Raw genomic sequence first — 27,314 nt, 5'->3', positions numbered from 1 at the left:
ATGCAATGATGCCGAATGCAGAATGATCACTGGCCAGTGGGTGGAAAGTCTTGTGGATCCAGCAGGAGTGGAAGCATCTCAGCACTGGCAGGGGTCTCCTTGTGGCTCCTTCAGCTCCAGGCCTCTAGCATAAATCCATGTGTCTTATTAACAGGAATGTCTCCCAGAGAGTAAGCATATGTCCCACCTCCAGTGAGCTATTTATCTCCATAGCTCCTCCAAATGAGGTCATCAAGCTGCAACCTGATTGAGAGGCAGATGTCCACCCCTTCACTCTAATCCTCAAATGAACAACAGATTATGTAGCTACCACAATAGTCTGTTTCACAGTTGATCCATGGCTTTGTTTGGTTGATGCTCTTGAGCATCTCCATATTCTCCACCCCCAAATGTCATCAATTTGATTCCTGCTTGTTTCATTTAATGAGGTCCACATGTAGTCACCATTTATGTTGTTGAAAACAGGGCTGTGCAATGAGGCAGTCATTGATCTTGCAAAATTCACCACGACCATTACTTTCCAACTATTTAACCTTCTGTGTGTTTCTAATTTTCACACTCCAATCACTAGTAATTACCAATGCATTTTGTTTGCATCCTTGATTTTAGATGGAAAAAGTTGGTTGGATTCTTCAATTTCTTCATCATTGGTTTATGGTTTGGTGCAAAAATTTGAGCAGTAGAGGAATTAGCTGATCTGCCTTATAGGTGTGAAGATCGTATCACACATAGCATTGTACTTTAAGAGAGATCTTCACATAATCCTTTTAACAACAAACACAACACAATTTCTCTTGATGTGTCATTCCGGTATAGTAAACCATAGAGCTGTTAGAGTCAAAACAGCCTGCACAAGTCTGCTCCAGCTTACTTTGCCAACGATGCTGCTCTCAATGGGTTTCACTTTAATTTTTGAGAACTTTCCTAGATTCGTGCTTCATACATTCCACATTCCAGCTCCATGTGTGTTCACAGCTGTGTCTTCTCATTTGGGGTTGTACCTCATCGGCAAGGGCAAGTTCTGAAATCTTTGTACCACCCATGTCTCCTTTGAGGAGGCAGTTCTTCCCCCAAGTCATATTTTGAGTGCCTTCTATGAATCTCATGACAATGGGCTTTTGCTTTCCTGGTCCCATATATCAGAGCATGGTGCACTACTATTCATAAGGTTTTCAATGGCTAATTGCTTAGAAGTGGACAACCTATGTCTTCTTGCTAGTCTGTCTTAGTCTGGAAGCTCGATTGATGCCTATCAACAAGGGATACACTGCTGGCGTTTGAAATATTGGTGACATGGCTTCCAGCATAACAGCACCACACAAACCACCACTGTATGACACACCGATAAATGAGTGTTGCCTTAGCATTCTAGCAACAGGAACCCCAACACCCTCCACCACCCCGCCATGGAGTAAACAAAACCCAGGCCTTCAGGATTAGTGAGAGGTATGATATGGACTCTCTACTGCACCCTAGGCAAGGAGGGAGGATCACAATGTCCCAGGTAGAGTATGCTGTCCCTCCAAAGGTTGTGCAGTGGGAATAGAGCTTACTGTATTCCTGGGACTGCGAGAATAATTGAGCGCTGTGGGAAAGTGAGGTGGGAAAGAAGGGTGTACAGAGGCCAGACGATGCAGTGAATTGTATTACATGACACAGTTTCTTTAATTCTGTGCTTTAAAAGTTCAATAGTAGACTATTAGGAACATGTAGCTAGCTTAGTGTGATCTTGTTTATAATTATTATTTTTTAAATAATATATTTTACTGTGTTTTTGTTGTTGAGGATCTCCACAGCAGAGCCTACACAAGTCCAACATTTCAGCCTGTATAATTTGGCAACATTGATTGCATCCTTTTGACTGTGCAATTTTTCTGTCTCTTCCTCTATTACTATGAAGTCACTGCCCACTGAGTTTTCCTGCCTAAACTTTTCAGTGGCTGGTGTTGACCTGATCCAATATAAATAGATTTTAAAATAGAAAATGATCAAGGTAGACATTGTCACTAATTTAGTCAAACTATACATTATGTCTATGAGACTTCAGGGAATATGATTTTGCAGTCAGATTTAAGAGGCAGTTATTATCTCAAAGCAATAGTTTCAGGCATTTATTCAACCTCTGTGGTTTCAGAATGTATGCATTTCACAAAAATTTGAAACTCTGTTCTTCATTTCCCTCCTTTTGGTTAGTATTTTTCTATAGTGTCTTTGATCAAAATATTCAATAATGGTAGCCAGGCTCCATCCAGTTCGTCTGATCTCATGGTGAAAGTAGCCGTTTGTAATGGAGACAATTCACCACAGGTTTGATTTCCTGTTCCTCTTATTGCTGCAAGTGAATAAACACTAATTGTCTTCACTGTGTGGATGCTTGCAAGCTTTTAAGACCCAGAGTATTCTTTCACAAAGTAGGAAGTAGAACAGAAGAGCCAAGTACACTCTTAGGGCAGTTCACTTGGATGTCCCATGAAACTATAGCCATAAATCTCCAAACCAAGGCACAAATCCCATGAGGCATGTGTTAATACATAAGCATCTCAGGAGCTATTCTGTCTTGTTGGTCCTTGTTGTAAATAAATCTTTCACACAAATTCTAAAATGTAGTTTTAATAATCATTCTAGCTTAGAGTAGGAGAGTACTCTGAAGAGAGAGGCCATAGGGCTGGGAAGCCCCCCTCCTGAGAAGCTAAGTCAGGAAGTCCTCCTTGGTCTAATGATAGTTTATTTTGAGGAGCAATGGATCGTACACATTTCTGAAATCTTTTAGCAGTATATCTCATTGTTAAACTTGCTTATTTTATGTTTTATAAACTTGTGTGTGTTTTGTATTGTTATAGAATTTTGTTTCCCATTTTCAGTTTTCCTGAAAAATATAAAATCAGAATGTCCTATGTATGATATTATCAATTTCTTTAGCCCCCTAATTTTTGAGCATGCATTATATTCAAAGAATTGTGCACAGATGAAGGGATTTAGGCTTGTGGCTCGCTTTCATGCTGCTTCTACCTTTGCTATGGTGCATTCCCTTGGCCGACATTTGTAATCCCCCCCTCCCCCCAGTGTGTGGTCTGCTGCAAGCAGTCAATGGTTTGGCAGAACGGCCAGGGACTTGGAAAGCACAAGGTTGGAAAATTAGTGACAAGAAAATATGGGAAGAGGTTTGCTGATAGATTTATCAGAATGGACCATAAACTCCCCCAAATCAAACTCACTGCCATCCAGTCAATGCTGACTCATAGCGACCCCCCCTGTAGATTTTTGGACCCGTTTATAGGAGTAGAAAGCCCAGTCTCTCTCGCTTGGACCTGCTGGTGGTTGGGAACTGCTCACCATTCAGAGAGCAGCCCAACCTATAACACCATTATAGAAGTGAGATATGTGTGTCTCTTGGGGATGCTCACCAGAGTCCTCTAGCAGAGGACGATTTTAACCATCATGTAGATAGACGGATTCACTGTATGTCTCTTCCTCTTCCCCCAGACATCCTGTGATTTCCAAAGGGGCTTGGAAACAACTTAGCCGTGATGGCAGAGAGGGATTTTCTGCAACATGGACTTCCTCTAACCGAAGTCAACTTGGTCATAACCACCACCGAGTGCCCACTCTACCAGCTGTCGACACAGAAAGGAGGCCACAGATGGCACCATTCCTAGGGGTGATCGATCAGCCAGCAAACTGGTGGCAGGAATGGCATTGGACCACTTCCATTATGGTAAGAGCAGTGTTTTGCTGTTACTGAGAGAGACACTTATTCTGAACAGTAAATTTGCCTCTCATACAATGTTCTGCCCGAACTACCATGGGTGGATTCACAAAATTATGCACTGTGATTCTACCCCACACTGAATCGCCTTGAAGCAAAGGTTTATTTCACAGCAAATGAAGTGTGGCAGGCAGCCCGTGCTCATGGAGTCCCCCGCCTGGTCCGGAACCATTCTGACATTTGTCGCTATGTTGGAATGCATCCTTGCAGGGATTTTCTGAAACAATTTGCTTGAGGGCCTTCTTCTAGTTCACTGACCTACTTTACCAAGCACGTGGTGATGCTCCGGGGCTGCGCGCTCCTGATAAGATTCCCAAAGTACATGAACCGACGTCTCAGCGTCCTCACGTCTGGGCACATTCTAGCTCAGCTTTTTCCAAGACAGATTTATTTGTCCTTCTGTCAGTCCAAAGTCGTTTCCGTATTCTTGGTGAACCCACATTCAAATGCATTGATTCTCTGCTCTTCCGTATCCGTTACATTGTCCAGTTTTTGAATGCATGTGAGGTGATTAATACTACGCTGGCTTGGATTCGGTACAGCTTACCCTTCAAAGGGACACCTTCGCCTTTTAACAACGCAAGAGGTCTTTCACAGCAGACCTGCCCCATGGCAGCTCTCCTTTGATTTCCTGACTGCTGCTTCTGTGGACCTGGTTCCAGGGAAAGTAGATCTGAATGAAATGAAATCCTTAACAGCCGCCGCTGTCTCTGTTCATCATGCTATTGCTTAGTGGCCCATTTGTGGAGATCTTTGTTTCCCTGATGTTGAGATAAAATTCTCACTGAAGGCTGTAGGCTTTGATTTTCATGAGTTAATGATTTAAATCCTCTGCGCTTTCAGTTAATACGATTCTGTAATGTACTAACTACGAGTTGCTATGGTGCATCCTCAGTTTGGGTCACATGCATCTTAGTCTTCCAAGTGAGATATTTTGCTTTTTTATATTTTACAGGGATTGTTTGAAGGAGTTTTGTTCAATGAAATGCTTAGTTTGGTTTTCTGATGGCTGTTTCCATAGGAGTTGACTTCGGATACAAGTACATTACAATGTTTGATAATTTCAATCTTTTCTCTTTTATCACGACATTACTTATCGGTCCCTTTGTGAGGGTTTTTGTTTTATGTGTGTTAAGGTCTAACCCACATTGAATGCTGTAGTCTTGACCTTTAACAGGAGTCCTTCAAGTAATATTTGTTTTCAGTGAGCAAGGTTGTATTGTTTCCTTATCCCAGGTTATTAATGTGTTGTTTTTCCATCTTGAAACATTATCCTTCATATAACAGAGCATCTTCAATTTCTTTTCAGCTTACCGATTGAGTAAGACAGGTAACAGCATACAACTCTGACACATATCTTCTTTGGTTTCTGATTTCTTCTCTTCTTTCTTCTTCTCTCTCTTTCTTTTTCTTTTCTACAGGAACATAATTGGTGATGATGATATATACATACTTATTTCAAATAAATGGCTCACACACTTTTGGAGATTGATAAGCAGAATTTATGGATCAGCCTTCAGTCTGGAGGTTTCTCTTGACTCAAGTCATTGTAGAGGGTTTTGAAACCCAAGATCAGCAGATGAAACAGCAGACTGCTGGCTTGTGGGGTGATGGGAATTCACAAATTCCCAAATATGCAGCACAGTAGAGTGTTTAGGGATGGCCTCTTCCCCATGGTCTCCAGGACTTGTTCATATCCCCATAATAGAATATTGCTTTGTAGTCAAGGGAACACAGGAAAACACCTTCCTGGTATTCTCTGGTTTCTTCCAGGATTCTTGCTTTTACCAACAATGATAACCCTTGTCCTATTACTTGTTCTGATTCTGGTTTGAATGTCTGCAGTTCTCTGTCAATGTATTGCTGAACCATTAAAAAAATCAACCTCCGATGCTGTATCCTTTCAAACAGATGCTCCATTTGTAGCTCACCAATTTCTTCAGAGGGATTTGTCAAGTAATACATAGATCATGATCTTGAAGAACGTTGACAGGAGTCAAAAACTATGTGCATGTGCCTGGCCACGGTGGCTCTCTTTACTGTGCAGCAGATCCAAAGTGTTATTGTGTTCTAATTGATAGTAACTACCACATACCTTTCTTTGTTGGTGATGACGACCACAGCAGTGAAAGTACGTTAGACTTGTTCTGTCAACTCAACACATGGTGATTATTAGGCAGGTGCTATTTTCCCCAGTATTTTGCCATGCTTGGCTCTCTCTAGTACACACCTATAGTTTAATCAGCTGCACAGGGGAGTAAGTTATCTAGTTGACAGATGTCAGCTAATGATACCAACAGGATCTGGTTGAAAACCTGAGACCTGTCAACATCAAGGTCAGGGATTCTCAATCCTGGCTGCATATTAGAACCACCTGGAAGGAGATTTTAAATTAATTCATAGTGGGATAGGAGTCCTAGTTAATTACATCAGTTACTGCAGAGAAGCAGCCAGAACATAAGGTAAGTGCTGTTAACTTTTTTCCAATGTATAGGTCAAGTCTCTTCATGGCACAGAGAGTTCGGATGCTCGGCTGCTCACCGAAATGTTGGAGGTTTGAGGCTCCTCAGCAGTAGCTCCGAATATCTGGAAATCTATTGCTAGGGGAAAAAATTAATTAAACCCCCGAGGGATCCCCCTTCTCCTTTGAGCCACACAGGATCATCCTGAGTCTAAGGGAATGGAGTCCCCTGCAGCCAGTGAGGGCGAGTCAGGTAGAGAATCTGGAGAGACTGGATCCACCGCTTCGTCTGCATTAGATGCAGAATGGGAATCCTCGAGGTGCGAAGACAAGACATCTGGGTGCTAACCAAAGTTTGGTGGTTCTAACCCACCTTAGGGAAATGATGTGATGGTTTGTTTCTGTAAAGATTCCAGAACAACTCCCTGCCATTAAGCCAATGACGTCTCAAAGCCCACCCCTGTGGTTTTACGAAGTAGAAAGCCCAGCCTTTCTCTCAATGAGATGCTGGTGGTTTCAAACTCCTGACCATGCAGATTGCATCCCAATGAATATCCACTACACTATGGGGCTCTTTGTAATGATTACAGCCTGTAAAAAGGGAGTGGCGCCATCATCATCCTCTTCCCCCGTTATCTAAAAGCGGGGTAGGTGGTGGTGGGGCACCATATGGTTAAGATCATTATAAACTGTCCAAAGCCGACAAGAGACAGACCTCCTTTCCCCAACCTTGTCACACATTCTAGCTCCGGAGCATGTCCTACCGTACGCTCTAATTCTCAGCTGAGTTTCATGAAACCACAAGGAACTTGTAAAACTCATGATTATCAGAATTATTAGGAAAGTAATAGCTTACCATGTAAAATCAGGGCCCTTTGTTCAGATCCACTGATTGATCATACCCACAGGAAAACCTCTCTGGTATATTGGGATTCTGGGGTGAGCTGGCCTCTGTCCTGCTCCGACATACTACAAAGGTGTTTAGTTCTACCTATAAGTGTCCAAAGGTACCCCAATCCCTTAGCAAACCTCCTGTTCAAATGTACCCAACTTTCTTGTTGCGTGGACCTCGAAGCTGCCCATGCTTCTGCCACTCTCCTGCTGGCTTCTCCTAGCTCTGCCACCGCCATTTCTAAAGGCAATTTCTCATCTTCTCTTGCTGCCGCCTGTGTTGCAGCACTCTTCCACTCTTCTCTAAGTAGTTGTCCGAGCAAGGATGGCAGGGCAGGGGGCACACACTTCCTGCTGGTGGCAGTGAGGTTCCCTCTGATTGCCTCTCCGATGACTTTTTTTTGAGGCTATTGGGCTGTCAAAACCGATCAATCCCTTCATTTGGGTTTCATATACCTAGTCTGCCAGATCCAACATCCCATGGGTGTGATGCATATTATTTGCATTATTGCAAGCTATTCAATCCCCTGGGTGAGCCAGGAGCTCCTTAACTACATAGTTTCAGCCAATCACAAGACCTCTTGAATGATTGTAAAGAAGGACTAAGGTGCACCAGACCCAAAATGTGGTATTTTTAACCCCTCATATGCACGTAGAATTTGGACACTGAACAAGGAAGACTGCAGAAGAGTCCATGCATTTGAATTAGGATTACAGTGAAGAATCTTGAAAGAATAAATCATTTTTTCTTGGAATAAGCACAGCCACAATTTTCTGCTTCTTAGAAGCAAGGATGGAGAGTCTTCATCTCATTTACATTGGACCTGTCATCAGGAGCATCCCATTCAGAAAGGTACATCAACTATAGGGATTGTCATCATAGCTGTACCAATGGACCGTGGTGAGACTGGCTCAGGACTGGGCAGTGTTTCATTCTCTCTCATGTAGAGTCATGCTGAGTCATAACCAACCCGATGGCACCTGTGTCAGTCTGGATAGATTAGAGAAACAAATTCATGGACACACATATGTGTAGAAGCAAGAGATTTATATACAAGAGCAATTGAGCATTGCGAAAACATCCCAGCCCAGTCCAGATCAAGTCCATGGGTTCAATATTAGCCCATATGTCTGATACCAATCTATAAAGTCCTCTTCAGACTAGCAAAATATATACAATGATGCCAAATGTAGAAGATCACAGGCCAGTGGGTAGAAAGTTTTTGGATCCAGTGTCATTGGAAACATCTCAGCACTGGCAGGGGTATCTTCATCAGGGTGGGTCCATGTGTCTTGTCAGCTGCTGTCTCCTAGGGTGTGTGCAGAGAATCTCCCACCTCCATGGAGGCAATACCAGATTTCCCAGAATTCTCAGGAGAAGGCCATGCCCACACAGAAGCCTCATTGACTATGATCCAATTGACAGACTAGACTCCACCCCTTCACCAGTCATCCTCTCAAACTGACAATTATATGACTACCACAGCACCTAATGACAACCAATTTTGGTGGTCATTACTAGATGCTGGTGAGAAAGGTCATGTCCAAACCTATCCAGTGTACAACAAGTCTAGAAAACGGAATGAGTTTGATTTGCTATATTTCATGGGGTCACTGGGAGTCAGTAGCAATTCCACGGCAGCCAACAACAATGTGAGTGTATTTGTAACCAGAAATCGTCCTTATTTATTTAGGTCAACTTTGGAAAAGGAAATACATATATATATATATATGATTTGATTGGTGGTGTGAGAGGAGATAGCACAAAGTAGAAAGATAACTGTCTGGCGTGAAAGTTGGCATCCACAGCAATTCCTATGTGCTGGATAATTTATCCCTGCATTAGAAGCGACATCCCGTTGTGGGGGCAAGAGAAATTCAATCGCATATCTGCTGACATTGTCCCAGGCACCTGGAGGAGCTATTCTTGTGCATACGTAAAAGCCAGAGTGTTCCCTACTTTGATTTAAATAGACTATAAGCAGTCAGCAGCTGGGCCTTATCTTATTTATCATTTATGAATATCCTTCTAGTCTTGAAATAACCACACTTTCTAAGGCCCAGTTTTTATTCTCTACTTTGTCACCCACTGCACACAGTGCTCGACCCCCTTTGTCATTTCTGGGTCTCCTCATTTACAGCATGACCCTTGGCACTTCTTTTTTTCACAAGACTGGAAAGATTCATGGGATAATCTGTTGAAAGCTGAGTTGACTTCTTGCAAACAGGACTTTGCATATGCAATAGGCCTCCATCCTTCTTTATCTCCCCTGGGAGGGGAAGGCAGTCACTGGCACAGAGCTGGGACTCTGGGGAGAGGACAATGTGGAGAAAGAGCTGCTTGATTGGGGAATGCATCCTTCCAAGGCTTTCTTTTCAAGAACCTTGAAGGGGGGATCCTAACGTTTTCCTTGCCTTAACTGATTCTATGTGTCTACTCTCTATGAAACTTGTCTTCTCAAAGTTTCCTTGTAGACGGTTAGGTTTGTGCTTTTTGGTTTTGTTTCATTCTGGTTTTGCTTGTTTGTTTTTCACCATATCTAAAAACCCATTTTCCTGGTTACAGTGAATGACTCTTAAATGTAAGCTATGATAACAGGTACATGAACACTGAAGGGAAGAATAAAACCTTCCCTTAATTTATTCTTTTAAGGACGAGAGTTCAGATGCTAACATCTGTACTTTCATAATTGTCCAGGTAATTTATACACTAAAAAAAAAAAGAATTGTGTTTCTCAGAGTGGAGACCAGGAGACTTCTCTGCATTGATTCTTATGATAAAGAGAGACCAAAGCCAGAATGGAAGGACTCTTGGTCATGATGTGGTCACAGAATTTGCAAACTCACTTCTGGTCTCAGGGAGATCTCAGACAAACTAAGAATGGACTTACTCTTGAATGCTTACTGCTTGTTTGACATTTACATGCATTATCTTGTTTTATTCGCACAGCCATTTCACCATAATCCTCATTTCCAAAAGGAGGTCGTGTCACTTGCCCAGGTTGACAAAGCTAGGGAGTTGAACATGGATTCCCAGTGATCTGATGTAGGGCTGCCCTTCATATCGAATGCTCTTTCTGAGTCATTCTCTCTTCTAACAGGAATCAAATAGGAACCTGAAAAGCTCACCTGTTCCACATCCAGTGAACACACTGATTATGCAGGAAAAAATCAAACAACCAATTGACCCAGGGAGACGGAGTTGATCCTAACTCACGGTGACCCCATAGTATTTGGGAGTAGCACTGTTGCACAGGTTTTTCTGAACTTTAATCTTTATGGTAGCAGGTCAGCCAGTCATGCTTCAAATGTGTCTCTGATTGGGTTCAAACTTACAACCTTAACGTTACCAGCCTCAGGTGTCCGTGCCATGTTACTTAGTGCTTTGTCACTAAGACACAGGACTGATTCCTCTGCAAGCTATTCACCTTTGTGAGGAAACCAACCCCAATACCTGTGCGCAGGAATTACATTTTAAATAGAAGTCTTCAAAAGAGACATTGTTATTGCCTTGATATATGCAAGGAAGCAGAAGCTTCAAAAGATGAAGACATGTGCCCAAGTTTATGAACATGGTAATGAGAGGAGCCAAAACTCCGGTCTAGGACTTCAGACTCCCATCTTGAACTCTTGCAGTGACTCAAGGCATGAAGGCTCCTCTATTCAATTTTCCTCTCTGTCCCCAGGTTCTAATTTTACAAGGTCATTGATCATCTTTAAGCCTCTTGTAGGCAAGTTAGGGAAGATACCAGGTGCATTGAAACAAGTGTTCCTTTTGGGTTGAGAGAGAGAGAGAGAGAGAGAGAGAGAGAGAGAGAGAGAGAGAGAGAGAGAGAGAGAGAAGTAAATAGTGATTGCTTGAGTTTCTGCAAGATACCAGGTCCATTTAGGTGCTTCTCTGCACTACTGTTTTGGAGTATTTACATTTCATTTCATGAATAAGGAAACGGAGTCCAAGAATGGCTACTTTACTTGTCCAGGGTCATATGTGCATTTTAACCCAAGGCAAGTCTGAGGCTAAAACCTTAATATGACCCACTTCAGCCAAAAGGGTGATGTACTACATGCCAAACTCACTTCCTTTGGATCACTTCTGGCTCAGGACAGCCCTGTAGGATGGAGTAGATCGGCCCTGTGGATTTCTGAGGGTTTCCATGGCTGTTGATGTTTGTTTTGCCCAAGCAAAACCTCATCTTTCTCCTATGGAGGGGCTTCTGGGATTACACTGCTGATCGTGTGGTTCGCAGCCCAGTTACCCACTGCCATTAATCCTAACTGCTGGTGACCCTATCCAGGACCTCTCTGAGACAGGGCCAGAGCCAAAGAGGAGGTCTGCAATGAGATGGATCGACTCAGTGGCTGCAACAATGGGCTCAGCAGTGGTGAGGCTGGTGCCGGACCAGCCAGTGTTTCAGTCTAATGTGTCCAGGATCGCTATGGGTCGGAACCAGTTCGAGGGTACCTAACACCACCACCACCATCCAATACCACTCAAAGCTCTATTCTCAAAATTTATCACAAATGGCAAGACAATTTTTAGTTCCCTTAATTCTGAGAACCATTTCTTGGATCGTTTTGTCTTTGTGAATTCCGTGGATGAACTACGATCTTCGGTGAGATACTTGAATGTGTCAGCACTTGTTACTGAAATGAACTAACAAAGGTAGAAATGAGTCATAGGAGCAACAGTCCTTTGGAGAGGGCTGGGATCCTTTATCCATATTCCTTGACCTTCGGCCAAACTCCATTGAGCATTCACCCGTGGAGAACCCTTCCAGCTCATTGACAGGTCCAGATCCTCTGGCATCGTCAGGTAATGACCGCGCTCACGTCTCCTCCCAGCGGACTCCGATCGCAGCTCTCTGACCTTCTTCCCTGCTCTCGGTCTCAGCTCTCCTTTCTTTTCCTCCAATGGCGGATGCAGGTCCCCAAAGAGAAGCCTGCTGCCGGAGATGTGAGCAGATGTCCCCTCTGCTGCTGCCGAGGCTGGCCAGAAGCCTAGGCTAGTGACAGCCGGGCTAGAATGAGAGTCCTGGCACACCTGGGTGAGGAGCCTGTTGGGCACAGGGGTGATAATGACAAATTCAAGCGGCGGTGGAAGCACAGAGTGGAACAGCAGCTGGTACGTGGAAGATGTCATTAACGATCCGGAGAGAATCTGAAGGCATCCTTGGAAAATGTATTCTACGAGATGAAACTTACAACCGGAAGGTTTATTTTTATCCCCATCTTGCTTCAGGGTCAAGAGATGGGGTGCCAGATATTTGCCGGTAGTGGTGAGCTCTGGAAGAGGTTGGCCTTTGCTCTCTTGGCTTTGAGTGTGGCCATGGTGCCTTATGTGCATGCATAGAGAGACAGCTTATCACACTAAATGAGTCTTTTTTTTGGTTGCTCAGTACATATAAAAATTATGCCTACACTTTACTGTCATCTATTAAATGTTCAAGAGCATTATGAAAAAGACTTGAAAGATTGCAAGAATTAGCAAAATGTGGCAGGCAGAGACACCAAATGAGCACACGCTGTTAGGAAAATACTAGACTGTAGACTTGCTGGGTGCAGGGTTGGCACAAACCTTTAATTTATGAACAGAAATGCAGTATCCGTGAAGAGCAATACAGAGAAGCTCAATAAAGTGAGGTAAGTTTCTATTTGAGGTAACATACTTTGTGGTTGTTGGTCTCGGGTGCCATTCAGTTGATTCCGACTGAGTCACCCTGTGCACAGTGGAGAGAAAGACAGCCTGGTCCTGCACCGTCCTCATGATTGGCTTAAGGGAGCCCATTGTGACAGCCACTTTGCCCATCCATCTTGTGGAGGGACTTCCTCCTTTTCATCGGCTCTCTACTTCATCAAGCCTGATGTCTGTTTTTCAGGGACAGGTCCCTGCCGATAACCTGTCACAACGACGTGAATCCCAGTCTCATCCTGCTTGCCTTTAAGGAGCATTCGAGTCCTACTTCTTCCAAGGCAGATTTGTCGGTTCTTTTGTCAGTCCGTGGTTCTTTCACTATCAGGCTTAGGCAGCACTCTAACTGAATGCATTAATTGGCCTTTAGGCTTCCGCATTCAATGTCCTCTGTTCACAGGCATATGAGGCGATCGGAGACACCATGGCTTAGGTCGCTCACACCTTAGGCCTCAGAGTAACCTCCTTGCTTTTCACCACTTTAAAGGGTTACGGCACAGCCAATTTACTCCAGGCCATTTGATCGCTTGCTGGCTGCTTCCCTGAGTATTGAGCGTGGATCCCGGCAAGACGTAATCCTTGACAACTTCAAGCTTCCTGCATTGATCATGGTGGTCCATGTGCGAGGACTTCAGTTTTCTTGTCATTGAGTTGAAATCCATACAGAAGGTTGAAATCCTTGATCTTCATCCGCAAACACTTTAAGCCCTCCTCACTTTCAGCAAAGAAGGCGGGCCATCTTTATATTGAAGGTTGTTATAAGCCTTCTTTTAATCCTGAGGCCACATTCTTCTCAGGATAATCCAGTTTTTCTGGTGGTTTGCTTACGTCTACTGAATAATTTTGGTGAGAGGACACAGCCTGACGCACACCTTTCTTGATTTTAAACCGTGCACGATTCCCTTGTTCTGTTCACACGATCACCTCTTCATCAAGGTAAAGCGTCTGTAGGAGAACTAGTAAGTGTTCTGGAATTCCTGTTTTTCTCAGGTTGTAGTTATTGGGGGCTATCGACCTGACGGCCACTTGTGGAAACCCGGATGTGTCCGAGTTGAACTTACCTCCATAGACTTTTGGTGGATACTGTTTTGGAAGTAGATCACCTGTCCTTCCTTTCGGGCTCTCTCTCCAGGTGATGTTGAACTGCCAACATTTTAGTTAGCAGCTGAGTCTGTTAAGTGGTACACTACCCACGGACCCCATCAAACTTTCTGACTCAGAGGGGAAAACAATGAATCACTCTAACCTTGTGAAATCAATGTCCCAAACTTCCCAGGCTCTGTTTCCAGCATCCCCACCCACTCACTGTGCAGAGGGGAGGGAGTTTCATTTGGGATGGAACCTTCCTAAGAGAACCTTACTCAGGGCACTCAGCATACTTGATGAAACTGAAAAGGTTATCACTTTCCCCAGAGACTGAGCCTGTCAGACTGCCGTGTTTCCTGTGCAGGGAAGCTAGCTCTGTGACTACCTGACAGGAATTTTGCTGACTCTTTTCTTTTTGCTCAAACGGGAGGGCTTTGGGATGGGGGAAACCATCTCAGTGCTGTGTTTGGTCCAGGCAGCACCATTCCCCAAACTGACCCACATTGTATTGTGTAGTTAGAGTTTTTATAAATCTTTCTGTCTATCAAAGGGAGCCATGTGTCTGCTGAAAACAAACTGTGTTATCTTGCCAAATCCTTATAACTGGAGCCTAGTCATGTCCTCTGGCCCCCACCTTGTGGGCTATAGGGCATGTTCTCTCGCTTGGCTGTTCTTCAGTGGAGGACAAGTGAATTCTCTTCTGCATCACTGAGTCAAAAATATCCACATGAAACCAGCGAGGCCAATGTAGACCTGTAACTATTCTGAATTCCTAGCATGAGAAGCCCTTCCTCAGAGAGTCAGTTGACCAGCCGGAAGGCAGGTGTTGGTGTCTAAGAGGCAGGTAAATCAAGTGCATGCAACATAATAATTAGAGGACCAGGTCTAGAGTTGAGCTGTTGTTGTTGACTGTGGCCCAACTGATCTATGATTCATATTGACCACCGTGGCAGGATAGACCTACACCATAAGATTTTCTAGGCTGGTGGTGTCTTGGGTTCTGCACTGGGATACTAATTGTAAGGTCAGTAGTTTACAAGCAGCAGCATCTCCACGGGAGAAGGGTAAGGCCTTCTACTCCAGTAAAGACTGATCATCTTGGAAGCCCACAGAGGCAGTTCTAATCTATTGTGAGTGGCCACGATGAGTCAGCTTCTATTGGATGGCCACGAATTGGATTTTGATTAGAATCTTTATGGAAACACATCACCAGGTCTTCCTCCCATGGAGCTCTTGGTGTATTCAAACTACCAACCTTTCCGTTAGCTGCCAAGCACTTAAATATTTGTGCCACCAACACTCCTTATAGAGTTGACCAGGCTGCTTTGAAATGGCCCGCTGTGATTTACTAGCTGTGTGACATTGGCCGACACTCTCCAACTGTCAAAGCAGAAGAGACAAAGATAGCAATTTCTGTCCCATAGAGCTCTGTGGTGGAGGGCACCAGAGTAATTGGAGGGACTATAAATAAATATGCAGTTGTCTCAACGCTGGGCATGAGCCGTCTTAGCCCCACTCAGCCAGGGACATCTCATCCAAGCAGAGATGACTCTCACCAGCAGCAGCAGCAGCAGCAGCAGCAGCAGCAGCAGCAGCAGCAGCAGGTTATACTTCGTTGAGGATAGAAGGGGCAGAGCCAGGATGCAGACTGACCAGGAGGATTGTCAGGGACCAGAAAGAACTACCTGTCCTCAGCCAGGCCAGCAACCCTCCTCGTGTGTACTGGGGAAAAGTCTGGTTGCAGGGGATTCACCGTACAAATGGGGAGGAAGCTGGTACATACAGAGTGTGACTATTGTGAATGTTAGCTATTTGGCTTTGGGCACCATGGGCTGCTGTGGCCTATGAGACTTCTGTTACATAGTTATACATTTCACCCCATCCTCTGCCATTTTGCTTACAGCCATAGTTTTGGTCACAGAATTCATGTAGATGGAAAGGTGGAAGGAAGAAACCAAACCACACAACATCATCCAGGTATCAACAACAAACAACACACTATTCTAGTTTGTATTCCTGTCTCTCCCTGTAGCTTCTTCATGCTCACAAATATCATTGGTTTGTCTTGAAGTTTATGTAAAATGAAGCAAAAGCAAACTTAGATGGAAAAATGAGTTTGGGTCATCCAAATTCTAATGGCCTTTGGAGGTCATCTGTGACTTGACTTGGGCCCCATTTTATTTCTAAAACTATACCATGGGTAAATCACACTGGATGCTATCATGTCAATGGACATGGACGAAGAACTAGGTAATATATTTTTAAAAGCACCGGATGATCTCCACCAAGGAAATAGTTTTATTTTTATGATCCATTTGAAATTAGGAACAGGTCTTTCTCAGCAGCCTGTGTGACATATGAATGTACCTCTTGCTATCTAATGCCACTTGTGGGGAGGGCAATTTCTTACTCACTGTAATTGCACTCTTCGTTTCTTAGCACCATGGTGGCACAGCAGTTTTGTAACACTGAGGTGGTCTGCAGTTATTTGTTTACCTAAGAAATCCCCTTGTGGAGTCAAAAAACCCTTAATTGGGAGTCTGGAAACTTGGATTTTCATCTGAGAGTGACCTTGTACTAATTGGATGACATTTGTTTTGTTTTCCTTTGAGCTTTACATTTCTTATTTGCCAATTAAAGGTGCTGCCCTTCTCGTCTTGCCCTGCCCCTGCAGATGCAGTTAGGGTTTTACTTAATCAATGCTATCGCAGGGGTGCACCCCAACACTTCTCCCCCGAACAGCCGCAGAGGTCAAATGCTCAGAAGGCAGGAGAACACAGACGAAGCGGGAGCGGGGGAGGAAGTGTGGGAGAAGAGGTGGGCCAGGGCTTGAAGGAAAAGGAAAAATGGGAGGATTCTATCAGATGTCATGGACAGTGCCAGCCCAGGTGCAATTCTGAATCAAGTCTGGTCAGTGTTTTGACAGCCCACTTTTCTTTAGTCTTTGCATTCTTCCCTCCTCCAGATGTCAAGATGAACAATATCAAGCTGATAGGCTATCATCCCACGCTGGCGCCCTCCCAACGGCCCTGCTGTCTCCAAAGGTTCCATATTCCAAAACCTCCTCTTTGGTTTCCAGCCACTTACGTATCTGAACTCAATGGCAAAGGGGGAGAGAAATAAGAAATTAACACCCAGACGAGAAGGACAGAGTTCTCAAACCTAAGCTGGATTGTTTCCAAAGAGGGTGCTTGCAGCTAGTATTTTAGCCAGAGAACGAAGTCAAGAACAGCATCCACAAGGTTGGGAGCAGAAGACCATTGCTCCCAGTGCAGCCCTCCATTGGTGAATCTCTAGACCCCCCTCTGGTTTCCTCCTCCCCTTTTGAACCTTCACATCTGCACCCAGGATGCTAGGAAGCTAAGCTCCCTTGGGGCACCACGTATTCTTCATGAGCTGAATCAGGAGATGAATAAATGAACATAACCAAACGAATGAATACCTAATCAACAGCTTCCTTGGTGACAAACACCAGGGGCTGGAACTCCGAAGAGGGAATGAACAGTGTGTGTGGCTTCGCTCCAGATTGAAGCATGATTGTACAGATCCAGAATCCAAATGAAAACATGGAGGAGATTCGATGTATATCCGAAGTGGCGAATCACTCCCCTGAGTTCTTATCTCATCTCTGAAATCCTATTTACTCCAAGCCATGTAGTCAACTGCAGAGGTAGCTGTAGGGAGGCAGACATTTTCTACTTTATTATACAGCCGTCCCTTTCTTTTCTTTAAAAAAAAATCATTTTATTGGGGGCTCATACAACTCTTATCACAATCCTTACATCCATCCATTGTGTCAAGCACATTTGTACATTCTCAAAACATTTGCTTTCCACTTAAGCCCTTGGTATCAGCTCCTCGTTTCCCCTCTCCCTCCCCATTGTCCCCTCCCTCATGAAACCTCAATAATTTATAAATTATTACTATTTTGTCATATTTTATACTGTCCAACATCTCTCTTCACCCACTTTTCTGTTGTCCATCCCCCCAGGGAGGAGGTTATATGTAGATCTTTGTAATCAATTTCCCACCTAACCCTCCCTTCACCCTCCCGGTATCACACACTGATCCTGAAGGGATCATCTGCCCTGAATTCCCTGTGTTTCCAGTTCCTATCTATAGCAGTGTACTTCCTCTGGTCTAGCCAGATTTGTAAGGTAGAATTGGGATCATGATAGTGGGGGGCAGGGGTTATAGAGAGGAAGCACTTAGGAACCAGAGAAAAGTTGTATGTTTCACCATTGCTACACTGCACCCTGACTGGCTCATTTCCTTCCTGTGGCCCTTCTGTAAGGGGATGTCCAGTTGCCTGCAGATGGGTCTTGGGTCCCCATTCTGCACTCCCCCTCTTTCACAATGATTTGATTTTTTATTCTTCGATGCCCTTTATTTTCTGAACCCATCTGAGTAGATGTGACTTAGGTCTGAGGTACAAGCTGCAGGTGTGGCCCCGCCTCCTAGACTACAGGAGCGCAAGACCAAGGTACAGCAGCAAAAGAGGAATGGAGTGCATGGATTGATCAGGACGCTCTGCTGCTCAGCTGAAGGCTGAGGGAACTCGGCCTTCTTATCTGCTGCTGCAGAGTGCAATGAGCAACGGGGGAGACCTGTACCTGCGACTTCTCCTCTCTGTATGGGTATCACCAGGCGTGCTGTTCCAGAAGGCTCGGGGTGTGTGCCTCTTAGTAATTTCCAGTTGTCTTTTTCAATAGGCTACAAAATAAGTTTATGGTGAGTTGATAACTTCTTAAATGTTTTTTAATTTCCTCAGGAAAAAAATAGTTGACACACAGTTATTGAAAATCTTATCTATAATTGCAGCGGTTCCTGGATGGATTGAAGATGGACTCGGGAGATAGGAGGTCAACAGTTCTGATAGCATGAGCTGTCTGCAGGGAAGAAGGCTGAGCTAGAGATGCTAGCAAGAAATGCGAGTAGTTAGGAGCAGGCCTAATTTATGGGGGTGGAAATACTGTATATATTCTGCATTTTTTTTATTGCCTGGGATTCCATACCTAAATCCATTCACACAGGAGAAAGTTCCAGACACCCTTCTGATAGCCACTTTGGTTGTTCTTTTCCAGCCCTCTAGATTTTAATGACCTTTTACTTTCTGTATTTGTGGTGTGCCGATTCCACAACTTTTCTGGGCTTCTGGAATTTTGATTCAATGCAGCAAATTTATTCTTGAGATGGTCTCTACATTAATGTGAAAGATACTCAAAGCCATGTTTTGGCTCTTGTGGGCTTGTTTTAATTTTCTTCAACTTCAACTTGAACTTACTTGTGAGCAATTGATCTGCTCTGCAGTCAGCCCTGACCTTGGTATAACTGATAATGTGGAGTACCTCTCCATTTTCTCTTTCAGTAGATATGGTAGATTTGATTCCTGTGTATTCTACCTCTCTGGGCCCATGTGTATCATTGCCATCGATGTTATTGAAAAATAAATGACTGGTTGGGCTTGTGAAATTCTATCATGCAATCTCCAGCATCATGTCTACCACCGAGGCAATATTTCCAACATTCACATTCCAATCCCCAGTACTTATAAATACATCTTAAATTCACGTTCATCATTTTCAGGCTGCAAAAATTAGCAAAATTCTTTAATGTCTTCATTTTTGGAAATAATAGGTTGTACCTATACTTGAATAATAGCTATATTCACTGATCTTTTCTTCAGGCAGATGGATATCCTGTCACTGACACTATTGTACTTCAGTGGATATCTTGAAATGGTCTTTTTGACAATGAATTAAATGCCATTTCTCTTTAGTTTATCATTCCCGGTATAGAAAATAGTCAAAACCAGTCCATTTCAGTCCACTGATGCCTAGGACAGTAATCGTCAAGGGTTCTATTTTATTTTAGACAACTTCCAAGTTCTCTCTCTTTCGTTCCCCACACAGAGAATGTGCTCTCATGATGGGACCGATCTTTGGAGAAGGAGATCATTCCTCTCGAATCTTGTGCAATATATTAATTTTAAAAAATGCTTAGTGCTCCCTGACACATAGGTTGCTATTGTTGAATGCCCTGAAATTCCTTCCAATTCATATCCACTTCCCTTATAACACAGAGTGGAAATGCACAATAGATGCTCTTAGACTGAAATCTTTACAGGAGATTACCAGGAATTTTTCCTCCCAAGGAAAAGCTGGTGGGTGTGAAGTGCCAACCTTTTGGTAAACAACCAAATGTCTCCAGAGCTGTCATTATGAAGCAGAATTGTCTTGATGGTAACTAACAAAAGCAGTAAGATGTACTTTAAAACATTTAAAGGCGTGTTAATTATATTGTCAAAACCATGCTCATTGCATTTTTCTTTCATCTTTAACTATCATTTCAGGTGATAGATGTCTAACCCACTGGTTCTCAAGCTTCCTAATGCTGTGACCCTTTCATACAGTTCCTCATGTTGTAGTGACCTCCCACCCATAAAATAATTTTCATTACTATTTCATAACTGTAATTTTGCTACTGTGATGAGTTGGATGAATCCTATGAAATTTTATTGGGGGCTCATACAACTGTTATCATAATCCATCCAGCCATCCATTGTGTCAAGCACATTTGTACATTTGTTGCTCTCATCATTCTCAAAACATTTATTTTCTACTTGAGCCCTTGGTATCAGCTCCTTGTTTCCCCCCCTCCCTCTCCCACACTTCCTCACTCACAATCCCTTGATAATTTATAAATTATTGTTATTTTTTCATATCTTACACTGACAAATGTGACCCTTCACCCACTTTTCTGTTGTCTGTCTCCCAGGGAGAGGGTTATATGTAGATCTTTGTGATTGGTTCCCTCTTTCTCCCCTACCTTCCCCTTCCCCTCCTATTATGGCTACTCTCATTATCAGTCCTGAGGGATTTATCTCTCCTGGATTCCTTGTGTTTCCAGCTCTTCTCTGTACCTGTGTAAATTCTTTGGTCTAGCCAGATTTGTAAGGTAGAATTGAGATCATGAGAATTGGGGGGATAAGCATTAAAGAAGTAGAGAAAAGTTGTATGTTTCATCGGTGCTATGCTGTACCATGACTGGCTCATCTCCTACCCATGACCCTTCTGTAAGGGGACTCCCAGTTTCCTACAGATAGGCTTTGGGTATCAACCCCTCACTCCTCATTTGCAATGATATGATTTTTTTGTTCTTTGATGCCTGATAACTGATCCTATTGACACCTAGTGATCACACAGGCTGGTGTGCTTCTTCCATGTGGGCTTTGTTGCTTCTCAGCTAGATGGCCACTTCTTTATCTTCAAGCCTTTTAGACCCCAGACACTATAATTTTTGATAGCCAAGCACCATCAGCTTTCTTCACCATGTTTGCTTATGCAACCACTTTGTCTTCGGCGATCTTGTCAGGAAGGTGAGTATCATGGAATGCCAGTTTAATAGAACAAAGTGTTCTTGCATTGAGGGAGTACTTGAGTTGAGGTTCAATGTCCATCTGCTGCCTTAATACTAAACCTATAAATATATGTACATAGGTCTATTTCCCCATCATCATATATGAATATATTTACATATGTATATGCCCTTTGCCTCCTAGTGCTTTCCTCTATTTCCTTTGACTTTCCTCTTGTCCCACTATCATGTTCAGCCTTCATTTGGTTTCAGTAATTCCTCTCAGTTACATTACCCTTGATCAAGCCCTACCAGGCCACCTACACCCTCTTTGCCGTCGCTTTTGGATCACTTGTTGTTCCCTTGTCCTTGGGTTTGTTAACACTCACTTATTTTCCCCCACCACTCCCTCTCCCATGTCCCCCCCACAAACTGTCAGTATCGTTTTTTCTCCTCCAGATTTTTTATCCTGCCTCTCTTATCGAGATAGACCTGCAGAGATAATAATATGCACAAAAAAAGGCAGAGCAAAACACAACAACAACAAAACCAATGACAAGGAAAAAGAAAAGTCTATAAATAGTCCAAGGTCTGTTTGTTGACCTTTAGGAGTGTTTTCTGGTCAATCTGATGGAGTGCCACACCCTGGCCCCATAGTCTATTTTTGGTATTCCAGGGAACTTCCTTGCTCTGCTTCCCTTGCTGTTCTGCTGCATACCCTTAGTGTTTTGCCTCGGTGTAGTGGGGTCAGATTGAGCACAATTCCCACACTGTGTCTCCCGTGTTGTTCTCCATAGTGCTATAGGTTAGTGAGGGACATCATGTCCTGTAGTGAGGCTGGCCCTATGCTCTTCTCTGTCCATTTGCTCCTTTAAAGAGTCCCATAAAACATTTTACCTTTTTGAGACTTTTGGCCTGTCTATAATTCACTTATTATACTGTGAGGTAATCCTGAGAATATTTTAGCAATAGGCAGGGATTAAAAAGCACATTAGTATGGATATGTGTTTGTTTGATCTCATCATTAACATTAGTTATTACCTTCAGGATTATGATGTGAGTGCATAATCTCAAGTGCCATTAAGTCATTTCCTTCTCGTCCCAGCAGGATCTTATATCAGCTAATTAACACAAAGGTCATTGTTCTCACTTTTAGAATACCAACAGATTAAAAAAAAACAACTGCACAACACTGATTATACTGCTAGCTTTGGAGAAACGCAGCTGGAACAGAATATCCTGCTTTGTGAAAGGAATGAGCTCTTTCTCATTAGGTCTCTGTATGGTTAGAGTTAACTCAAGAAGAAGACAAAGTTTCCAATAAAGATATTTCTGGATAGAGAACACTATGGAGAGAACACCTCCTCTTGTCTCTGAAACCTCCAAGACCCCCCTAGCTTCAGTGGCTGGTCCAGCATGTCATCAAAGCTGAAGGGTGAGTCGGTCAGCCTATCACTGCTGTTGACAATGTGCGCCGCCACCTGCCTGTCTGTTTGTCTGATGATGGTGCTCTGCACCTTGGGAGAAAGATGAAGCTTTGAACTTTAGCTGGGATGCTAAAGTTTTGTCACAATTATTTTAAGCACCAACAGGGCTGGCCATGGTGAGCTGATTTCAACAGAACTTCCAGGTTAAGAAAGAATGTCCTTGCAAACAATTCTGAAAATTAGCCAATGAAAATCCAGTGGAGCACAAAGGAACATGGTCTGACATCACATCACAGGCTGTGCATTTGAATCCTCAAGTAGGGGATTGTGAAGACGGTGCAAGACTGGGCAACATTTTGTTTTGTTGTACATTAGGTTCCTGTGAGTCAAGTTGACTCAAGAACAACTAACATTAATTGCAATGTTCTGTTGAGGGTAACCAAAGAAGAATCATACTCTTTCAGAGGTTACCTCTAAAGTGATACAACCCCACAACTCTCTGTCCTCAAGCCAAGTTATGCTCTCGTAAAAACTCTATAGAATGGAGTAGAACACGGGTTACTGAGGCTGCCCATCTTTATGGTTGTCCAAAGCTTCACCTTTCTCCCAAAGAGCAGCTGGGGGTGGGGGTGGGAGGTTCCACCTGCTGACCATGCAAGGAACAAAGAGCCCAGCACAGAATCCACTCTACCACCAGACCTCCTAACTCTCATTAGTCGAAAGGGATAAAGGGATAAATGCTAGCAAGCGGTATAGGTTAATGTTCCTCGCACCACATGAAAAGACCAAGGAGAGTGATAGCGGTGGGGATTCGGGGAGGAATTGGGGGGAAACGATGCACTGGAGCTGACATTTTACAAAGAAGGGCTGGAATGTGAAACGATGGAAGAAACTTTTCTATCCAGCACCGACTAAAGAGACAACACAGACTGTCTCGACGGAGCTCGAGCGCACCGTGTTCATCTACTCGCCCGTGAACTCCACCTCTTTCTGCTGCCCAAACCCCATTCAGCCATTCCTCTGAGAGATTTTGCCCAACGTGGCAAGTGCAATTGTGATGAAGAAGAATTCATCTTCAGTGCATTCAGATCCATCTAACTACTTTGCTGGTGACTGCTGGGAGGACATGAGATTGCGAAGGCTCTACCCAATCACAGGAGACTTGCCGAGCATGTCCATCAACATGACATTCCGTTCTGGAGGTAATCTTTGAAACTTGTCAAGGAGAGAAGCTGACCCAAACTAATGGTTTTCAAGTGTGGAAGGAAAGCAAATAGTCATCAAACTAGTCAGATTGGGATGACAGCAGTTGTGAACGATTACGCCGTGACAGTCTGGGGAGGCAAAAAAAAAAAAAAAAAGCCAGTTTTCTTCCAGCAGAGCTGAAATGTGAAGGACACTTCATAGGGGTCGTTTATGAGTGAAACCAAGCTGATGTGTTCAGAGACATCTGTTTCCAAAGGCTTGACTTTAGACAGAAGAAGAATCAGAGAATCTCTGGTAGGGGCAATATGTTCAAAGGGAATCCAGATTTCTGCTCTCCATGTATTTCTTTGAAATTCAATAAACCTCCTTAGTGACCATGGTTGTACATTTTGCCCCCTTTAAAGGTCTAATTTAAAAATATATATATATACCAAATACACTTACACACGTATGTTAATCTGGGTAGACTAGAGAAACAAATTCATAGACACACTGATATGTGTATAAGAAAGAGCCTTATTTGAAACAGCAATTATATATTGAGAATATTCCAGCCCAGCTCAGATCAAGTCCATAAGCCCAATATTAGCCCACATGTCCAGTCCCAGTCCATAAATTCCTCTTTAGACTCACATAGCCATGCAATAATGCCGAATGCAGTAAGATCACAGGCCAGTGAGTAGAAAGTCTTGTGGATCTAGTGGTGGTAGAAGCATCTCAACACTGGTAGGGGTCTCCACGTGGCCCCTCCAATTCCCAGGGCTCTGGTTACATCAGCATAGCTCCATCAGGCTCGTCATCAGCAATGTCTCAGAGGGAGTGAGAGTATGCCCACCTCCAGTCAGCTATTTATCTCCTTAGCACCTCCAAATGAGGTCATCAAGCTGAGATCTGCTTGACAGGCTAAACTCCACCTCTTCATTCTTAAATCTCAAATTGACAACAGGTTATATAATTACTACAACACAAATATGAAATTTTTCATGTGTTTGTGAATGTAATTGTATCACACATGCTTTTTTAAAAGAGTGAAATTCTTTCCTTTTTTATGTGTGTGTTGGCTCTACCACACCATCTTTTCCCCGCCCACATAACATTCTACTCAAATTAATCCTGCGGACTACCGAATACTAGTGTTCCATATTTTCTGCAAACTCATATAATCACAATTTATACATGTAATAATAGCACATGTAACAAGGGGCTTCAAAACAGTTGGCCTTCAGGACTGGAAATGAACTCACTTCCATGGATCAATTATCAGCCAAATAATAGCTCTTGGAGCTCTAAGGGGACCAAGAACCCTTGGGTGGTGGGGTGCCTACAGGGCAGGCAGCAATTACCCAAGGACAAAAGGCAGAAGGGCGAGGGAAGGAGAAACACAAACAGGAAGCAGTAAGGGAAGGAGAGAAGTAAAGCAGCACTGTAAGGCTTGCAATCCACAGCATGAAACAAGGGGCAGCAACTGCTGACTGGAAAACTGAGCTGCTCTGTAAATCTTACCCAAGTCACAAGGAAACGTAGAGTTGCATTTGTAACTACCTCAAAAAAAAAAACCAATTTTAAATATTTGAAATGCTGCCCGCATCACACATCATTACAATTCAAATGCCAACAAGATGGCCTTTAAAAGCACGTTCTCACCTCAGCCATATGCATTAAGATATTATTTAGATGGGTGGGCATTACACAGAGAAACTGACGTCTTCCCGGCTAGCACGCCACCTCCCCCCACAGAAATAATTGAAGCTTTCAGCTTCGCCATCTGGGTAGGGAAATAAGCAGATAAAGACTCACGTTTAAATCAGTATTCTAAGTGGAACTGATTTTTGGCTGGTTTCCATTACCTACACTTTCAATAGAAAAAGTCTGCCTACTTGGCGTTTACTGTTTTCTATGTATTTATGCACTTTTTTTGGCCATGTGTCTATTTCCGCCAACATCCTTTTCCCTTCATCCCTCCTTTCCATCTTACTCAAGGTATAAAGCCTCCTGTATGCCCCCTCCTCCCACTCTTCCATCTTCATCAGCTCCTCACGGAACATGCCCCTTTTTCTGTACCGCTCCCACTCTTTCTGAATGCACCCTACCCTCTGACCTGCAGATCTATGGATCCCACTGCTGATCACAGGCCCTGCCCCAAACATCACACCCCTAGCACCGGCTGTCCTTGGGTGCCTGTCATTGATTCTGACTCAGAGCGACTAGGAGTAGCAGATTGAACAGCCCTGTAGAGTGTACATTTTGTGGGTGCCTACAGCCAAGTCTTTTCGATGTGAGGGGTCCATCTGTGGGTTTGCAGGAAAAGAACTTCATCATGTGCCCCATTGGGGCTCCTTTTGTGATGGATGAAGACGTGTTACATTTGAATCATAGGAAGTATCTTTTGCTTCTTTTATCCCCTTCGCAAATTTACCAAGGTCCTGAGTGCACTGTCTGTGTTGTCTTACTAATCATTACAGGCTTACAACACAGCAACAGGATCCCATGCCTTTGGTGAGGCAAGTGCTCAGGAAGTGTTTGTTGGGCTGACGTCATTGAAGTTTGGAAAGGTGTATCACTTTTGATTCATAAAGGTCATTATGCTTATTCTACTGAATATGTATCATATATGATTGTTATATATATATATATATATATATTCCCTTTGAAAAAAGAAAATGCCTCTGCTGGGTGGAGCTTTTGTAGTATGCATTTTTCCCTCTAGGTGAGCATCAAGCAACTTGCTCTGAGTTAGTGCACCCAAGGCCATCACCTGGGAAGGTTCTCTCTGGTCACAGTGAATTTTTTCATAAAAGTCATTTCACTTGAACCTCAGTTTTTTGATGGTCAATTTGAGAGAACAGCGTGAAGCCGTGAAATTTTGTTTCCTGCTTTGGAAAATGCCACAAAAACTGTTGTGATGTTGAACACAGCTTACAGGACAGTGCAATGGGAAAAACTCAAGTGCACGAATGGTTTTCTCATTTCAAAAAAGGCTAAATGTCCATTGATGACAAACCTTGGTCCATACATCTATCAACTTCCTGAATAGATGAAAATGTCAATAAAATTCATGCCCTTGTGCTCAAAGACTGACAGCAGACCACTGAAAAGATGGGGAAGTTCTCTGAAAAGATGGGGAAGTTCTCTGGACTAGCTTGGAGCTTGATTCAGAGGATTTTAATGGAAGGTTTAGGAATGAGAAGGATCGCTGAAAATATTGTGCCTCGGGTTCTGACTGACCAGCAAAAAGAGCTTTACATAGGATGCTTTGAAAGAACAGCTCTGAATCGACCCGGACTTTCCCCCTAAGGTCATTACTGATGTTGAGACATGGTGCTGTCCTTACCACCCTGAAAGTAAACATCAATCAAGCCAGTGGAAGGCGCTGTTGTCACCTCACCCAAACAAAAGCTCATAAAGTGAAATCAAAGATAGAGATGATGTTCA

The sequence above is a fragment of the Tenrec ecaudatus genome, chromosome 11 (genome assembly GCF_050624435.1).
Source record: "Tenrec ecaudatus isolate mTenEca1 chromosome 11, mTenEca1.hap1, whole genome shotgun sequence".
In the NCBI taxonomy this organism is placed as follows: Eukaryota; Metazoa; Chordata; class Mammalia; order Afrosoricida; family Tenrecidae; genus Tenrec; species Tenrec ecaudatus.
Note: the sequence above shows the minus strand (reverse complement) of the source record.